The 20,016-nt window shown below is 35.3% G+C and overlaps 2 long non-coding RNA genes and 1 other non-coding gene across 3 annotated transcripts; 1 reads left to right on the top strand and 2 right to left on the bottom strand.

The window, feature by feature from the left end:
• Positions 1 to 7,374: 7,374 nt before the first annotated feature.
• LOC120146163 lies at positions 7,375 to 18,778 on the bottom strand. The gene is made up of 4 exons (XR_005518189.1): positions 18,528 to 18,778; positions 18,398 to 18,407; positions 9,058 to 9,072; positions 7,375 to 7,384 (listed from the first exon to the last, which is right to left on the bottom strand). It is a non-coding gene; the product is annotated as an uncharacterized LOC120146163 (long non-coding RNA).
• LOC120146164 lies at positions 8,878 to 18,626 on the top strand. Its single transcript, XR_005518190.1, has 3 exons — positions 8,878 to 8,888; positions 9,279 to 9,286; positions 18,517 to 18,626. It is a non-coding gene; the product is annotated as an uncharacterized LOC120146164 (long non-coding RNA).
• On the bottom strand, positions 18,538 to 18,731 carry LOC120146181. The gene has a single exon (XR_005518191.1). It is a non-coding gene; the product is annotated as a U2 spliceosomal RNA (small nuclear RNA).
• Positions 18,779 to 20,016: the final 1,238 nt, after the last annotated feature.

The raw sequence follows: 20,016 nt of genomic DNA, 5'->3' as shown, positions 1-20,016 counted from the left end.
ATAGAATCTGAAACTTAAAATCGCAACGCGAAAATGACTATCGCAACACGAAAATGGCTATCGCAACGCGAAAATGACTATCGCAACGCGGAAATGACTATCGCAATGCGAATTTGACTATCGCAACGCGAAAATGACTATCGCAACGCGAAAATGACTATCGTAACGAGAGAATCGCAATGCGATTTTCATTTTGCATTGCAATTCTTTCATTGCGATAGTCAAATTCGCATTGCGATAGTCATTTTCGCATTGCGATAGTTATTTTCGCGTTGTGATTTTGTTGTTGCGATTTTCTCGTTGCGATAGTCATTTTCGCATTGCGATAGTAAACTATTCTTCTTCTGCAAATTGAAACTTGAATAGATTGCATTACTTAACCAAAAGACAACCAAAAACAAATACTAACTTCACAGGGTTAAAGAATAAACAGTTAAACAGTATTGGCAGCAACCGAATGAATTTACTAAGCAATCTAAGTGAAATTATGAGTAAATTTATCATCAAGTTAAATATGAAAAATATTAAACTTACCTCGTTGCGTAGAGTATAAACCTCGTTCTGCAACGATACTACAATCTCACGTAGAGCTGCTACCTCACCACGTAAAGTAGACACCTCAACACGCCATGCACCATTGTCATCGCATAAAGTACCGACCTCCTCACGCAAGGCATTGACCTCATTACGTAACTCCCCTAACTCATCCCGTGGAGGTGGAGAACAGGGAGATAAACGTCGTGGCATCTTTGTCGGTCGCCTATCATGAGGTGATGGTGGAGAAGAGGCTAGATGATGTGACAGAATAGGTGATGACTCTCGTTGTAGGTGTATATCGGTCAATCAGGTGATGGCTCTGGGTGAGGTGATGGCTCTTGTGGTGGCTGCTCATCATCCGTGCCATAAAAAAATGCTTACTAGCTTGCCACCAATCAGTGGCAAGCTCAGCTTCCGTGGGTGTCAGCCTCTGTAATAGAGTGTTGGCCTTCTAACAATATAAAAGCTCAAACAAAGTTAAACGTGTACTAGTAATAACTTGTTTATAAACATATGGTAGTATTTGTGTTAACTTACATTTTTTATTGTAGTATACGGTAGTAAATCTTCCCATTGCTGCAAGGACCATTTCCTCTTCCAGGAAATAGCCCTAGGAATATCATTAGAAGTTTTTAATGCATATGTATGTATGGCGGGAAAGGCCTCAAATATCCAAATCTACAAACAATATAATAACAAACATTAGTAATTGTTAAAGAATTAATTATAATTTTGAAAACATTATATAAAAATTATTACCTTAAAGGCCCAAATAAAGCCTGACAAAGTGTATTTGGAACCATCGCCACTCAAACTTTTCCGATCATCAAAGGCAGACGACAACTTATTCCATGTAGCTTTCCATAGATAAGAACCCCACGGAAACAGGTTCCATGTATTTAGGTCCTCTACCAATTTAATTAGATCATTAGGAATAGGTTGTCGGGCCTCTCTGCCTAAAAAGTCGGCTTGCAAAAGTATTAGAATGCATACTCGGACAACATCGACATCATCCATCCGAGTAAAACAATCTGATTCAAGTCGTGGTACCAGTGTACCGATCTACATCATCGTGTCCGAAGCGTAGACCGGTGATTAAGCAAAACTCCTCCCGCCCAAAACACGTATACGCCGGTGGAAAATCAAACCATATCTCTTCATCACGACGTTGTATAGTCTCTGGTAGATCGCTAGTCATGGTTTGAAGAAACAGATGGGTCAACATAGCATCTCCACCCGGATGTTGTACTTTCAGCCATGGCCCGAAGCAAGTATCCTCAAATATTTTTCTTTGTGCAGGTGAAAGCTTCGATGCAATTGTTTTGGCCAGATTTACTTTATTTCTTAAGGTCAATTGAGCCGAATAAAAGTTCTGCAAAAACAATAAACATAAAGAGTAGTAGTTTATTCTTCAAACTTAAATTTGCAACACTGTGAATTTAGTATTTGTCTTTGTTTTTTGGTTGAAGTAATGTAATTCATTCAAGTTTCAATTTGCAGAAGAAGAATAGTTTCTGAAACTTAAAATCGCAACACGAAAATGAAAATCGCAACACGAAAATGACTATCGCAACGCGAATTTGACTATCACAACGCAAGAATCGCAACGCGAAATGAAAATCGCAACACGAAAATGATTATCGCAACGCGAATTTAACTATCGCAACGCAAGAATCGCAACGACAGAATCGCATTGCGATAGTCATTCTCGGTTTCAAATACTAAAATTGAAAGAAACTTGAATGGATTGCATTACTTCAACCAAAAGACAAAACAAAGACAAATACTAACTTCACAGGGTTAAAGACTAAACAGTTTAGCAGTATTGGCAGCAATCGAATGAATTTAATAAGCAATCTAAGTGAAATGGTTAATCTATTATTGAAAACACCAGTAAACTTATCATCAATTTCAATATGAAAAACCTAATAATAATGCAAAAATTTTAAAATAAAAATAATTAAAAAAAACTAACCCTCGGTGGTTGATTTGGTTGATTTTCCATTTCTGACCGTGAATGATTTCGCCGGAGATGGAGACTGTTATCGTCGGAGATGGGGGCTGATTTCGTCAGAGATGGGGACGGATGTCGCCTTAGAGAGTGAGAGATAGAGATGAGACTGAGTTGTGATTTAGGGTTTTAGGTTATGAGTTGCGATTATGGGATATACTGTGGACGGTTCAGTGTTCCGATATATTAATATATTCGTGTTTGGAATTTGAAAAAAAAAATACGCTTTGGATACGAATGGATATGTAAATCGCATTGCGATAGTCAGATTCGCATTGCGATTTACGTATTCGCATTGCGATTTAGGAAAATCGCAACGCGAATTTGAAAAATCGTAATGCGATAGTCAGAATCGCGTTGCGAATCTGGAAACTGATTTGCGATACCGGAGATCGCGTTGCGAATTATCGATCGCATTGCGATTTAGTTGGTCATTTTGGTAAATCCAAAAAAAGTTGGTTAAAATCGTATATTATAAGACATTTTTTGTCACTGAGGTTATTCTCTCTTCTTTTTAATTAGGGTAAACTACATAAATCATCACTTAACTTTTTATTATCTCCTATTTTACTCACTGAACTTTTAAATTTTTCAATTTACTCGTTAAACTTTCATATTGCTACTATTTTGGTCACTCCTTAACATTATAATTATAATTATTATGTTTTAGGGTAAATTATGCAAAATTTAAAAAAATTAACGACCGCGACACTCGTAATGACCGCGATAAACGCGACGTAACCGAGAACGCGACCGCGTACGCTATTTAAATCCCTGGGATACTGTGAGATGGACTGGCTGCACTAGTGGTATTTATTCCCCCAGCAGGTACTGCTTCAATGTTGCAAGCTCGGGGTTCGAAAAGGACAGATTTTGGAGCTTAGTTTGAGAGGTTTCAGCCCCGCTAAAGGTACAGGCGTTTGTTTGGAGGGCACTCACCAAAGGATTCCAGTCCTCGTCGAGTTAGCTAGGAGGGGTGTTTCGGGAATTGAGTCATGCCTCCGTGTTCTGTGTCAAGAAGAGTTGGAGACGACTTATCATCTCTTTTGCCATTGCAAGGAGACTTGGAGAATTTGGGCAAGGTGGTGCGCTTGCTGGAACCTTAACTTGGTAAGTCCAGGTAATGTTAGATCCTTTTTATTATCTTGAGATGCACAACCTGTTGTCTCTGCTTACAAACCTGCCTGGAATTTGGCTTTTTTCGGTATTTTATGGTCTTTATGGTTGTGCTGAAACGAATGTTGTTCAAAAGAAAAGTGTGGGGTGAGGACCAAATTTTCGACTCGACAGTGTTAAGAGTCGGATTCTGGTCGTTATGGTCTGCGTAATGCCCAGTAGTTAATGGATTTTTTCAATTCTCCAAGTAATTTTTTGTCCTTTCGTTCGCGTTTTGGTTAAGGTCTGAAGGTATTGGTTTTTCCTATGGTATATGAGTGTATGATGGAGGATGCTTTGATCAGTTGTGATGAGTTTGGGTGTTGGGTTTCTTGGTAAAGTTGAAGGGCTCTCGTTCTTGTTTTTCTTGTGAGTTTTGGCTCGTCTTTTGCTCAGGCAGATTGCCTTCTTTTTTTGCTGGTGTGATATGTTTGTTGCAGAATTTGGGCTGGCGTGCCTACTGCAGAATTTTGGTTGTGACGTGTGGTGAGAATTGAAGTGTGGATTGGCACTCGAAGGAGGGAAGGTTGAAGGTCATGCTTACTTGGCGGTTTTGAGATTGGAGATGATGTTTGGATTGTACTGATTCCTGGCCTCGTTTGTCCCTAAATGTTTCAGTAGTCTTGTTTGATTCGTTACGTTGGGGGTGACCTTGCCTGGTGCATTTTGGCTTTAGTGCTACAAGAGTGGGGGCTCCAATTGTTGGTGTGATTGGTCCCTGGTGGCTGCTGTCTTGTTGCTTCTCTGCTTGGAGCGTTGCAGAGTTTTGTTTTGGTGTTGCGTCTTATCTTGCTGCTGCCATGTGCGCATCAAAGGGGTTATCTGTGTCGATTTTTTGTTTTAGTAGTAAAGATACATGGATTTGTGTTTTGTTATAGCTGCGAGCTGTGCAGAGGATGGGTAGAATACTTGGGGCTGGCTGTGTGTATATGTAAGTGTTAGTTCCGATGATGCACTCTTTTTCTTTTATTTAGGATTTAGGGAAATTTTTTAGTGATTTTTGTCTAAATTGTCCGGTTTTGTATGTTTTTCATTAGGAATGCATATGAAACCACCTCTTTCAAAAAAAAAAAAAAAGAATAGAATCATTAAACACCTAAATAGAAAAAGAGATATATAATTTGAACATTTATTTTAATATTAAGCTTAAATTTAAATGGGCTTAAACCTAATTGTATCCTGATTAAAGGTTTGAGAGACAACTATAAATTGTTCATGTATTGTATTAAAATGCATAGTTCTATGCGTATGCTTATTTATTTTATTCTTGTAAATATCTTGTCGTAACCGTTATTCGGGTGAACTCGGGATTGGATTTCGACTTAAATAAACGTGTTAGAGCCGCCACCGATCATTTATTTTTAACAATAAAAATTAGGTTGATCGGGCACCTCGGTTTATTCTCTTACCTGATCTGCGTCTTACCAAAAATTATGTCGGGTTCGGGAGTCGGTTACAGTCAAGGAAGAATTAGCACCCTTATACTTCCCTTTCGGTACCAATTTAATTTTTCGGTTGTCTTAATTGCAAAAATTAAAAATTAAATTGAAATTTAAAGATTTGATTCAAATCACTTACCTCTGATAGATGCAAATTGCCTCTTTTAAAAAAAGTATCAAAAATAAAGTTAACAAAAAAGGGTAACATTAGAGTTAGAATAAAAAAAGTAAAAATTAAATTAAATTAAATTAAATAAGAAAAAGAAATAAAAGAAAAGAAAATTCGAATTAAAAGGATTGAACCATAAAGAATTTAAAATTAAGGACCAAATGGATATTATTTGAAAGTTGCAAGAAATAATATGAAGTTAGGATGGGCTAATTTGTAAAATATTAAAATATTAAACATATATTAAATTGAAACAATTCGAAAAATGCAAGGGCAAAATTGCAATAGGTGACCAAAATGAATTACACTTCAAAATATCAAGGACTGCAGAAATAATTTAACTATTCCCTTTTTACAACTTGGTCCCTCAGTTATAAATACTCAAAACCAAAAATAATTTCATTTTAAAACAAAACTTAGAAAAAAAAAACAAAAAATCTCTCATAAACATTCTTCCCTCATCATCCTCTCCGACCGAACACCGGCCTTCCCTTCACCATAACCCACCGCCCGGACCACCGCTTCGGCCGCCCGTAAAATGATCATCTCGACCCCGTGAACCCAAAACCTAAGTCCAAACGCCCTAAAAACAAACCCACCGGCGTAGATCTAAAATACAAAGTCTTGGGTTTACCTTTTCCAACGAGCCTCATCACCTTCCGATGACCGCTCCTCTCCTAGGCCACAATCGAAACTTCTCCTTTGTTATTTTGTGATTTTTTCGTTGTTTTGCGATATGCTTTTGCTCAATTTTTTCTATCTTGATGCTTATTTTTTATTTTATTGTCTTGCTGCCTCTTGTTCTTTTTGTGTTGGTTGACATGTTTTTTCTTTCGTAATTTGTAGGGGCTTTTATAGCCATGCTCGAAATGATTTTCTGGGGTTAATCTCGTTCGCTTCGGGGGTTGTTGACCCCCGTTTCTCGATTTATTCGGGCTGAGGGTTTCGATTTCCTCGTATTGGTTTGTTGGATGAAAATTTTGGGGATGGTTCAGTTCCGGGGTGTTATGATTTTTCGGATTCTTGTGTCGAAAATACCAGCCTTGATGGTGCTTGGTTCTCACGTGCTACCCGTTAGCTTCATGATATGGTCTGGGTCGTTAGATCACGGGGCCTAGATCTAACGATTGACGTGTTGCGGCGCCCTTTCCTAAACATCCTAACCCTAACTTTTTTGGGCTCACCAGGTTGGCTTGCTGGGTCAGGCTTGCCCGCCTAGTTGGGCTCCCTGTTGGCCTTTTGGACTGTTGGACGTGGTTGGACTTGAATCCTACTTTTGATTTGGACCTGAAATGGTTAAATAAATAAATAAATAAAATAAAATAAATAATAAATAGCAATATAAATAATATAATAATAATACTAAACCATATAACATATATTATATTTTCAAAAAATCAATTTTAAAAGCTATATACTATAAGTTTTCAAATATTAAAAAAATTATATATTATATGTTTTCAAAAATACGTTTTCAAAAACTATATTATATATACATTTTTTAAAATGTTTTCAAAACCATATATTATACGTTTTCAAAAATATTTTCAAAACTATATATTATATACGTTTTTAAAATGTTTTCAAAACTACATATTGTATACGTTTTAAAAATATTTTCCAGAACTATATATTATATATATTTTCAAAAAATGTTTTCAAAACTATATATTATATATATTTCAAAAATTTCAAATTATATATTATATATGTTATCGAAAAAATATTTTCCAAAACTATATATATTATATAATAATATATATATATATATATATACTAAATAAAACCCCGGACGAAAATGAGTGACTACAACTTCCCCTCTTTGCCCATTATCGTGTAACAAAAATAGGGCAAAGACAAAAAGACACAAATTTTCATTCGGCGTATGGGCTTGGAAATAAGCATGTTCCTGTGGGAGTTGTCGACTTCTGAGTTTGAAATCCAACTCCATGTTACTGTTGAATCTTTATCAGCTATTATCTGCTATGGAGTTGAGACTTGAAGAAAAATGGAAACTCCCTGTTGTTGAGTTGTATTGCGAGTGACTCTTAAGATGTCTTTGAACATGATATTCTTCGTTTTGAAGTTGAAATCGTAGCTCAAAATTTGAATCGGAAGGTGGCTCCTTGTTACCAAATTGTAGTCAACATTAGTCCTTTTCTTGGCTTAAAGACCTCGGTTTAAAATTCCTCTAGAAAGTACACCATGCGATTGATATGCCCTCGAGCTGAATGGAATCAAACTCGAAAATTTTCGTTGACGGAAAATTTTTCTCGACTTAAGTTATGCTGTAAATTTGGCTGGGAGATAGTTTCTTGTTGCTAAATCACATCCAATCTAGGTCTTCTTCTTGATTTAAAGATCTCAGTTTAAACTTCAACTGAAAAGTAGTTTCTTGATGCTACCATGTAGTTGATATGTCCTCGAGCTGAATGGAATCGAACTCGAAAGTTTTCATTAATAGATAACTTTTCTCGACTTAAGCTATGTTGTAAATTCGGTTGGGAGATAGTTCCTTGTTGCTAAATCGCAGCCAACCCTGGTCTTCTTATTGACTTAAAGACCTTAGTTTAAACTTCAAACGAAAAGTAGTTCCTCGCTGCTACCATGTGGTTGATACGCCCTCGAGCTGAATGAAATTGAACTCAAAAGTTTTCATTGACATATAGCCCTTCTCGCCTTGAGCTATGATGTAAATGGTTCCTCTAAATGAAGGATGGCTTTGCTTTACGAGTCTAAGTCGGTAATAATTCTTTAGATGACTCCCCTTCAGGGAAAGCCAAGTGGTATATTATTCATGTGGTTCCTCTTCGTGGGTCTGAACCAAGTGAGATGATCTTTGGACGACTCTCTTTCACAGGAAAGTCATGTGAGATGTTCTTCGAGTGGCATTGAAATATGGCTTGAGTTAAGCTAAACTGGATCTATTCTGAATTGACTCTCGAACTTTTCATATGTCAAGTTGGTTGAGGTGTAGCTCCTCATCATTGAGTTAAGCAACCACCATTGAATTTTTCAAGACGCTTTTGAATCGAGTATCTTTCGTCTTGAAGTTGAAAATTGACTCTAAAGCTGCAAAAATTATGTATGCGAAAAGTGATAAATGTGATTCTCTTGAGTATGTCTAAGGTATGCAAAATGAATTAGTTCTTGTTTTATTTCTTAGATGGAGTCTCATTCTTTGTCTATTAGTCTTGTCCTTGGAATTAATCATGCCTCAGCACTGATATCTTCATGGTAAATTTCTGACATTTGCTCATTTGATGGCTTAATCCAGTGATCTTGCACTCCTGATTGTATGGATTAGAGATTCTTAAGCTTTCTCTTTGTTTACTCAAGGGAATAAGACTCTTTTGCATTTCAGTTGATGATCAACTACTGGAACTGGTTGAATAATCTTCATAGTTGACACATCAATATTCAGTGAAAGGCTTCCTTACGTGGATTGAAAGCTCAAATGGCCACTGCTTCAGCCAAGGCTACCTCTTTCAGTGTTCGTAAAATTGTTATGATTATCATGGGAAAAGACTGGCGAATAATAAGGTATACCGCCTTGAAATTATATCAAGCAACCTCAGTGCTTCTTGTGAGTTCTCTACTTCTTGTTCTCGTAGAGTACTTTAAATTTCTTGCACGAGAATCTTGGCAACAAACTTGTCTTTACTCTAAATCACGTTTATTGGGTTGTCGTTATCATCAGAGCTTGCATTCATGTTGTTTCTCTTTGATACGACATCTTCAAGTACAAAAATAAACTCATACTTCAGGAGGGACCCGATAGTAAATGAATTTATCGCATCACAGGCTAACTCTTTCTAGCCAATGCATAGCTATAAGTCTTGCACCTTACTGGACAACCATCTTCATAGTAAAGAGAGATCGTACTGGATAAAGCAACCATCTTTACTGCTTATATGCACTTCTTCTTCGTAATGTCAAACTCTGTTTTGATAATAACCACCTCAAGAGGCACAGGTGTAGAAAGAGAAGAGATTGGAAACCTGGAGATGCCTCACATCGTTTCAGTTCTTCACCGATTTTTGAGAAACTATGTCTTGTTTGATATATATCTCCCCTTTTTAAAAAGGTTTGGTTGGTATATAAAAATGATGTCAGAGAAATTGAATCAAAGTGCCAGTTTACTAAATATCAATTAACGAAACACACAAGTTTTTTTTCAAAAGTTATAACCATTGACAAGTGTCAGATCCATGAATGATATGAGAAGGCAATGCGATTTGGTTTTGATTTCATTATTTTCAAATAGGAAGTAAACAAAATAGCGTAGCAGATGCATTCCACTGTACAACCCTTTAGAGAGCATTTATATTTAGTTCCATGAATCTTCTATTTGTTCAATTTTTGCAGACTCCTTAAATAAAGATAGTGTCGAAATATCGATCTAAAGATAAAACCTCTGAGTGTTTTTGTGTAGTCAACTATAACAGACGTTTCCTGACTTTCTTAGTCCATCTTTCAAAATTTAATTTCAAATCCACTTTATTTCAGGCCTTATCGCCTTTCTTTAAATTATACTTTGTTAAACTTGGTGTCATCGCTTGGATTTGCTGGAGATTCATCTTGACACATAGAGACTAGTATCATGATCTGAATGTACTCGTATTCCTAAAGTTAGGGAACTTAACATTGCCAATTACTTAGCGGAATTTCGACATTACCACCATAGCTGTTTCAAACATTACCTCCGAAGATTAATAGCCTACTACTTTTAGTGGAGTGCCCCCAGTATTGTTAGAATTATCGTTCATTAATATCACATTAATTCTTTGATTTCGAAATTTTCTTAGTTTGTCGGGAAGAATCTGTTATAGTCTGAGTGTCAGTGGAAACCAAAAAAATTCATTTTTAGAGTTCAATTTCTAAGCCAGATTTGTTATCCATCATTATGTTGTGAAAATTGTATAGTAGTGAACAGACATGCAAACTAACTGGTCTTGCAATGTCATGCATCAGAGATACCCTATTTTGTCTACTTTTATACGTGTTCAAGTGAAATAACATTCTTCTTTTTCGGGTAAAAGATATGGATCTTGTTTTTCTTAAAGGAATTTGATCACGACATATATCAAAAGGTTATAACATCATTTCTCAAAATGTGAGTTTCATTATACTTGATATTCATTGAATTTCAAACAATTCTCTATTACTCAAAGAAATGTCATTTTTTTTATTAAAAGGGAAAAAGTTCAAGCATATAAAAGATAATTCAAACAAGACATAATTTCATAGGTAACACACTCTGTGGTAATATTGATGACCTCCTCTTGTCTCATCTCAAAATACCTCTTTTCGATTGTGACATTCATTTTCAGAACCATCTCCAGTGCACAAACAACTGCTTCGGGAGTATCCTTACTTTCATTTTAAAATTCCAACTATTTCCTATCCACCATAAACTGGATCAAAACTTTAAACTCTGAGCAATCTTGCACATCATGCCCTTCTTCATTATGGTAACAACATTTGTTACCATCTTCACGTTCCGATGTATCGTACTGGGGTACCAGAAATCCTACTTTCACCATCATTTCCATACCCATGCTAGGGGAGACGTTATTTTAGCAACACCTATTTTGACTCTCTTGTTCCTTTCCTCAACAATTGCATTAACCCCGCTTTCTTGGTGATTAGGCAAAGGGTTCTATGCAATATTCGGTGCTTCTAGTTGTTGAAGTGGATCCATTCTTGTTGCACATTTTTGTACGATTCTCTTAAATGCGAAGCAGTTCTCAATAGTGTGCCCTGGGACAATGCCATGATATTCACAATGAGTGTTCTTATCATACCACCTGGGGTATGGGGGCTTCATGGGTTCCACCGGGTATGGTGACATTACATGAGTGTCAAAAAGTTGTTGATACAATTCTTTGTAATTTATGGGAATAAGATCGAATGTTCCCTTTCTTTCTTTCCTGGTTCCCTTGAATCTTGTCTAGAAGTACCTGACGGTATAGTTACAGTTGATTTTAGGTTGGAGATTGTAACCCCTTTATTGTCGTTGTAGGTGTTGTGTTATTAATCTCTCTATCTCTCTTCTTAATATAGGTTTCTTGCTTGATTCCTCTCCCTCGATTTGCCTTGTTTTATGGCCATTTCTATCATCTCTCCGGCCATAACTAGGTCATATAATTTTCCAGATGTGATTGCAACCAGGTGCCTGAAGTAAGGAGCCTTCAGGTTTGCACGAAGAGCTTCCTGGTTTCCTTCTCATCCAAGGGTGATGAACTTGGACAGCCAAATCCCTCCATCTTTGTGCATATTGTCTAAAACTTTTGTTATGCTTCTTCTCCATACTTTGTAGCATAACTCGATCTGGTCTCATATCGTTTATATGTTTGTATTGTTCCAGGAATGACTTGGCCAAATCCTTTCAGGTCTTGATATGAGATCGGTTCAGTTGGTTGTACCACCAGATGACTGAGCCAGACAGACTCCTGGAAGTAATGAATCTGGAGTTGGTTGTTTCCTACGTATCCTATCATCTTTGACAGAATATGGTAATGTGGGACGGGCAACTGATCCATCAAACTTCTCAAACTCCGGGGATTTGAATTTCGGAGGAAGAACCAAATCTGGGACTAACTTAGTTCTGCGACATCGACTCTATAATAGTCATGGTCTCCTTTAACCATCTTCATTTGGTCTTCTAACTTCTTGATTTTCTCTTTCATTTCTTTGCTTTCTCTTCTTCAAAATCTGATATATGATAATCGTCTGGATTATTCTCAGGGTTGGAGACAAAAGTATGTACTTTTACGACAGATGAGTCCCCTTGAAGTCCTGGTAAGATTCCGGTGATATATTTACCTGCGGGGTAGGTGGCATAAATACCCTTTCAGATATCCCTGCCCTAGGTGCACTTACTGGATTCAAGCTAGCTAATTTGAAACGATTTTAACCAAAGACTCTTGGCTTTTGGTGATTGACTCCAGAGTATTTTGATTATTCTGACTTATTTTCTCCTCCAACTCTTTTTGTAATCTTAGTATGTTCTCTTCGAGTTGAGCTATCTTCGCTTCCATTTTCTCTTCTTGAATGGATGTTATGAGGATGAGGTGTGTCCAATGCTTAGGTGGTATGTCCAATGTTTATTCCTTTTGATTAGACTTTTCTGTTAGTTAATGTGAATGTAAAGAAATGAAGAAAAAATATCAAATGCAAAATATGTATAAATGCATGATGCATGAAATGTTCGAGGCATTGATCCAAAAACATGACTTTTATTAGAATCTTTATTGGGAAAAAAGTGTTATTTCTTAAGAGACAAAAACATCTTAAATCTGACTAAGTCCTCTAGACCCCGAATAACTTCTAATAGGCTGACAAGTCTTCTTGTTTCATCTTTCACTGGTTGAATACCCTGTCGAACCACTCCAGCTTCTCTCGCAAAATCGTTCAAGTGACGAGCTGCTTTTTGTACTTGTTCCAAGAAATCTCGAATGATTGCATCTCGGCTTTCATTCTCTGATGAGCTTGTTCCCAACGAAAACACCATTGGAAACCTCCATCAAAGGGAACCATCTAAAGCTCACTGTTTGTTTCTTGAACCCATCCACAATGGCCTCTAACTCACATATGGTTTTACCACCATGTTCTTGCTATTTTTTAGGATACCTCTCCAAGTCAACTACCTTAGTCTTTAGTCGTTTTTTCTGATGTTAGCCATCTAACAAATGTCTTTGGGAGGTCTTTAGTTGTTCTAAATGCTTCGTAGTTCCTTAACATCGTTATGCTTAAGGCTGATAGAAGCATAACCAATTATATCTGACACATAATGTCTTACAGACTATCTCCCTTTTCTTTCTGGGTCTTTTCTGACCATAGCTGGACCTCTTCATTTTCACCTCTAGTATTACAACTCCTTTGTCCATTAATTCAAACTATTTACATTTAACGAACACGTTTTTGGATCAACAACTCTTTTGGATGATATAAATGATAAAAAAAAGGAAAAAAGTTAGTGAGATAAAGATAATATCAAAATAATAATGAAAAAAATCCTACCCTACCTGATATCTACCCCACACACTTATTATTCCTACCCAGACATAATCTCCATCCCGCATGTTGGGTTTGAACAAGTCCTAACCACATAAACTTCTAGTTCATGCTCTGAACAGAAAAGAAAGCATGAAATAATCTCAAAACAGCCTAGGTTTTAAAAGAAGTTTTGGGGTGGGCTCTAATTCCTTGTCTCCCGGTTTAGGTTTCTAAAAAAGGTACTCGAGTTCTCCTTACTGGTGCTCCCTTGGGCTTGTCATACCCTCAGTCCTAAGCCCATTACAAGCTTATGTGAACCAAGTTAAACTCGAGAGGATACATTCCCTTATGTCTATACGGAGAATAAATTCACACATACACGAAGTAAGGTACATGAATCCCAAAGGTTACTTGTTAGGCCTATACGGAATAAATTCCCACGAAGGCGTCGCTTTCACCTCCACTTATAGAAGGGTTTGGAGCTCAGGTATAGAGCCTGAAATGAAAATTTTAAAATCTAAAATCATTGAAAAAAACGTCAATACAACTATTTATTTGAGAAAAAATAATCAAGGATAAGTAATAAGGATTGAATAATTATATTAAAATTTAACCTTATAAGCAGAGTCGCCAAGCTGTCGTAACCATCCTTCGGGTGGGCCGAGATTGGATTTCTACTTAAATAAATGTGTTAGAGCTGCCACCAATCATTTATTTTTAACAATAAAAATTAGGTTGGTCGGACACCTCGGTTTATCTCTTACCTGATCTGCGTCTTACAAAAATATGTCGAGTTCAAGAGTCGGTTACAGTCAATGAAGGATTATCACTCTTGTACGCCCATTCGGTACAAATTTAATTTTTCGTTTGCCTTAATTACGAAAATTAAAAATTAATTGAAATTTAAAGATTCGATTCGAATCACTTACCTCTGATCGATGCAAATTGCCTCTTTTAATAAAAGGTATAAAAAATAAAGTTAACTAAAAAGGGTAACATTAGAGTTAGAATAAACAAGTAAAAATTAAATTAAATTAAATTAAAAGAAAAGAAATAAAAGAAATAAATTCGAATTAAAAGGGTTGAATCGTAAAGAATTTAAAAATTAAGGACCAAGTAAATATTATTTGAAAGCTGCAAGAAATAATGAAGTTAGGATGGACTAATTTGTAAAATATAAGAATATTAAACAGAGATTAAATTGAAACAATTCAAAAATGCAAGGGCAAAATAAAAACAGGTGACCAAAATGAATTACACTTTAAATATTAGGGATGTGAAAAATAATTTAACTATTCCCTGTTTACAACTTGGTCCTCAGTTAAATACCCCAAACCCAAAATAATTTCATTTTAAAACCAAACTTAGAAAAAAAAACAAAAACTCTTTCATAAACACTCTTTCCTCATCATCCTCTAAGGCCGACTAAGGCCGAACATCGGCCTTCCCTTTGCCGTAGCCCACCGCCCGGACCACTGCTCCGGACGCAGCCTTCGACGGCCGGAATCCTACAACTACCCGTAAAATGATCTTCTCGACCCCGTGAACCCAAAACCTAAGTCCAAACGTCCTAAAACAAACACACCGCGTAGATCAAAATGCAAAGTCTCGGGTTTACCTTTTCCGACGAGCCTCTTCACCTTCTGACGACTGCTCCTCTCCTAGGCCATAATCAAACTTCTCCTTTGTTATTTTGTGATTTTTCGTGGTTTTACGAGATGCTTTTGCTCGATTTTTGCTATCTTGATGCTTGTTCTTTTTTTTTTTTTGTCTGGTTGCCTCTTGTTCTTTTAGTGTTGGTTGGCATGTTCTTTCTTTCGTGCTTTGTAGGGGCTTTTATAGCCATGCTCAGAATGATTTTTTGGGGTTAATCCCGTTCGCTTCGAGGGTCGTTTACCCCTGTTTCCCAATTTATTCTGGGTTGAGGGTTTTAATTTTCTCACGTTGGTTTGTTGGCCAAAAATTTTGGGGATGGTTCAGTCCTGGGTGTTGTGATTTTCGGATTCCGGTACAAGAAATCCGACCTGGTGTGCTTGGTTCTAAGGTGCTGCTCGTTGCCCTCCTGATGTAGTCTGGGCAGCTAGATCACAAGGCCTAGATCTAACTGGTGATGTGTTGTGGCGCCCTTTTCTAAACATCATAACCCTAGCTTTGTTGGGCTCACCGGGTTGGCTTGCTGGGTCAAGCTTGCACGCCCGATTGGGCTCCCTGTTGGGCCTCTTGGACTGTTGGACATAGATCTTGCTTTTGATTTGGACCTGAAATGGTTAAATAAATAAAATAATACTAATATAAATATAATAATAATAATATAATAATAACGAAAAACCATATAACATATTATATTTTCAAAAAACCATTTTAAAAACTATATATATGTTTTCAAATATATAAAAAACTATATATTAAATGTTTTCAAAAACTATTATATATACGTTTTTAAAATGTTTTCAAAACCATATATACATTTTCAAAAATATTTTCAAAACTATATATTATATACATTTTTAAAATGTTTTCCAAAACTATATATTAAATATATTTCAAAAATGTTTTCAAAATTAAATATTATATGTTATCAAAAAATATTTTCCAAAACTATATTGAATATATATACTAAATAAACCCCGGACGAAAATGAGTGACTACACATCCAAATATGTATCAAGTAAAAATATTATGAGATAAATTTTTTTGAATAATAATAAATATTTTTTAATTAAAAATTTATTTTTAAAGTGTAAATTTATTTTGAAGAAAGGACTAACTTGAATTTTTAAATTAAATTCAAGTTTAGTGACTAAATTGCAATAGTATCAAAAATGTTAAATTTACATAGGTATTTCCCCAAGATCAATTTTCCCTTCATTTTCAACTATTTTACCGTGAACTATTGGTGTAAATTCCTTTGATTTTATCGATTTTAATAACTACCTTCTAAATATCACTGATGGTGTAAGATATTAATTTTATTGACTAAACCTATGTTTAAAATATGTTCTGCCAAAATTATGAATTTTAAAAGTAGAAATTAAATCGCATCAATTGATCAAGTTGCGATTTCTGTACTAAACTGTAAAAAATAAAAATTAAGGGCAGAGTTTTGAAAATATTTGGTCTATAATTTTTAGAGGTATTGAAAATATTTTTCATCCCAAATATGTTCGAATCTCATCCAAAATTCGTGGTAAGTCAGTTGATGTTCTCGCCTTTAATTTTTTTTAAAATTTCTTAACTAAAATAATTGTTTCATCCTCCTATGTGATATCATTTAGACCTATAACTTAAATCAACTAAGTATCGGTACTGTCATTTAGTACCCACCATCGTACCATATATCATAAATTCAATAAACTAAGCAATTCTAAAATGATGTCGTATAACTTCATTCAAACACCATAAATCAAACAACTACACTTTTAACATAACAACGCATACAAAATCATAACATAACTCTTATATATCAATTTTACACAATTGTTTACATACTCAAGTATATCGAAACATCGAACTTACATATAAAAACTTGAAACATCTTGGGTTTTGGCTTGGTACTTATCGATACTTAAAGATAGTTATCGAATAAACCAACTACACTTTTAAACATAACAACGCCTACAAAATCATAACATAACTCTTATATATCATTTTACACAATTTGTTTACATACTCAAGTATATCGAAACATCGAACTTACATATAAAAACTTGAAACATCTTGGGTTTTGGCTTGGTACTTATCGATACTTAAAGATAGTTATCGAATAGCATATCGATTTCTGGGGGAAAAACGTGTTTCAATATTAATTCAGAAATATTATAGAAAGGAAAATTCAAGAGGATTAAAATATTTGAATTTCGAATTTAAAGTTAAGGAATATTTTGAAACGATGACCAAAATTGACGCTCCAAAAGCATTATTCCTTTTTATGAATTTGTAGTTAAATTCTTTTTTTTAAAATTTTTTTTAATTACAAAATATATCTGTTTTATATGCCTTATTTTAATAATTAAGAATAATGTATTGGATTTAATTTAGTTCAACGAAATCATAACTAACTTGAATTTTAACTACATTGTTTCGTTTAAGTGTAAAATATGTGGGCTACAGGTATAAAGGATCTCATACCGATTTTTGTATCATATTGCGGTTTTGTTCTTGAAATTTTTGAAAATTAGTTCTCGTAGAATTAAGAAACTTTATATGTTTAATATGGTGATTTAGGGTTGAGATTAGAAATTCTTGATGATATTAATAGCGCTTTAGGTGTTGGCCTTGATGGTATAAAATGTGTCAGTTAAGTTAAGAAATCGTCGGTACGAAATGGATTCGTCGTGTTTTGTAGTGAAATTTGGAGTCTTTTTTTTATGCATGATTTAAGTTGAACTTCCAGCCAATTTTGTTGTTATTTATGCATTCTGATGTGTTCTTGAAGCTCAAGATTCGTTGGTGGCTTCCTCTAGCAATGGGAAGGAAAGGCGCCGTGCATTGAAGCGGTTGTTGTTAGTTGCTCATTGTTTCCGTAAGTGTACGGTTCGGGTGCGGGTTTGCACAAACCTTATTTTATTTAGAAACATAGGAGTAGGTTAATCCCCTATTATGGGTTCTCGTGTAATTATTGTCGATGTTCTCTGTGTTAATTAAAAGTTTGTACGTTTTAGAGATGTATGATCGGTCATTTCTGAACATTAGCATCGCGAACTTTTGTCGATAAATTTCCAACATTTGCTTGAATTGTGTCCACTATTTTTGATGCACCTATATGTGGTATGATATGGTACATGGAAGGTTTAAATACATGTGCAACACTAGTTGTTATAGTGGCACGAAAAGTGTCTATATGAGTTGTCGATAAAATTTATTGGTTGTAGTGATGATCGAATGAGATTTTAGCAAAGGTCACTCCAGTGACTAATGTAACAGTCGGTAACACTGCCCGGATCCGATCGAATATTGGGTGTTATAAACTTAATTTGTAATGGAACCCTCACATAAATTTGATAATTCAACCCCCAATTTAAGGTACCATGGTGGAAATGATTCTAAAACAAAGGGGACAATCATATTGAGCGTAGAAAGTTACACGGTTTAAAAACTACAATAACTAAAAGGAAATAACTTAGAAGTTAAATTACCAGAACATAGTTTAAACAATAAATTAGTAAAACAAAGAGCATGGTTTTCATAATCAAAAAACGGAATAGAAACATTAAACTTTGGATTGGGTGGGGTGCGCCAGGCCCCAGCAATAGTGCAACGCTAGGGCGACGCTCGAGAGTCCCAGTAGCAAGCTACTGTGGTGGACCCTCCCCCTCAAAAAATAAATTAATATCGTGTGACCATTGGCCCACGTATCAGATATTAAACTGATAAGAACAGATACTACACTTGATCTTAGCCAAAAGGCCGAGAAAGGTATGCTCTTCAATGTTCAAGGCCGTTGTTTTATAAGCACCTTCTCCCTGCATTCCTTCGTACCCCAACCATGTGGACGTTACATACAGCATCTCATTTGTAAGCTGCTTCTGGAAATAAACAGCTTTGGTTTTAAAGGCGATTCTCGCATAAAGCAGTTTCATTGGAGATAATCACTCTGCCAATGTCATTCTCTTCCTGGTTACACGATCACAACTTCAACCACATGTTATTTCATATTTGCATTCATCACATTAATATCAGTTACAAACCCACTTGTTACATCATCAAAATATTATTAGTTTTAATACTCATATGTGTATTTCAAGTTACTAATAGTTAAACTCTATTAGAAGCTCTTTTACTCCATCAAAAATTTATTTTAGTCTCTCTATTATTCAAAGGGACATTTTAGTCCCTGAATATTTTAGTCCAAAATGTTAATCTACAGTTACTTTAACCAAAATTTGTATTTAATATCTTTTTGTCCCCCATCAATTAACTGATTTTATCATTCTAAAAAAATAACAATCTACTTCGTATATTTCAGAAGCGAGCAAATAAGAACGACCCCTTACTATTGTAGAAATTGCAAATTTGCTACGAAATTTTTGCAAAAATTATTTAAATCATTTTTTGTAAAGAAGAATTATGTCAAAAATATTTTTAAAGAGCCAAAACACCCTAAAATGTGAAAACTTGAGCCTTAGATTTCAAAACTAAGTGTGAAGTTTTAAAACTTCTCCTAAGTGTTTCGAAACTCTTATACTTTTTAGAACTTCCATTCCGTAGTGCTTAAGAGTTTCGAAAACCAATGTTGGATTTTGTTACCCGTATGTGAGATTCCAAAGCTCATGTTCTAGCATATATATTCTAGGCCTCCAACAAATGATATTTTCAAACATGTTTTAGGAGTTTCGATTCTCCAAGAAGAGTTTCAAAACTATGGTTGCAATTGAGTATTTAAAATCACGAATTTCATGCTTAAAATGGTTAGAAGCTACCTCCAACTTCTCCAAACGACTAGAAATCACTTAGAGTATATAAAGAGGACCGCATAGTAGCTCAAGAACATCAAGAGAGGCTTTCCCAACATTCAAGAGTTTCGATGCCCGTGTGTGAGTTTCCAAACACATGTGCCAAATTCGATACTTTGTGCCTCCAACGATTTATATTTTCAAACATGTTTTAGGAGTTTCAATATACAAGAAGATTTCGAAACAATGGTTGCAAGGGTCCGTTTGTTTCACGTAAAACGTTTTCCGGAAATGTTTTCCTCATTATCCAGT

This window comes from Hibiscus syriacus, unplaced genomic scaffold (genome assembly GCF_006381635.1).
Source record: "Hibiscus syriacus cultivar Baekdansim isolate YM2019G1 unplaced genomic scaffold, ASM638163v2 tig00110896_pilon, whole genome shotgun sequence".
Taxonomy (NCBI): Eukaryota; Viridiplantae; Streptophyta; class Magnoliopsida; order Malvales; family Malvaceae; genus Hibiscus; species Hibiscus syriacus.
This window is presented reverse-complemented; position numbering and strand designations above follow the sequence as displayed.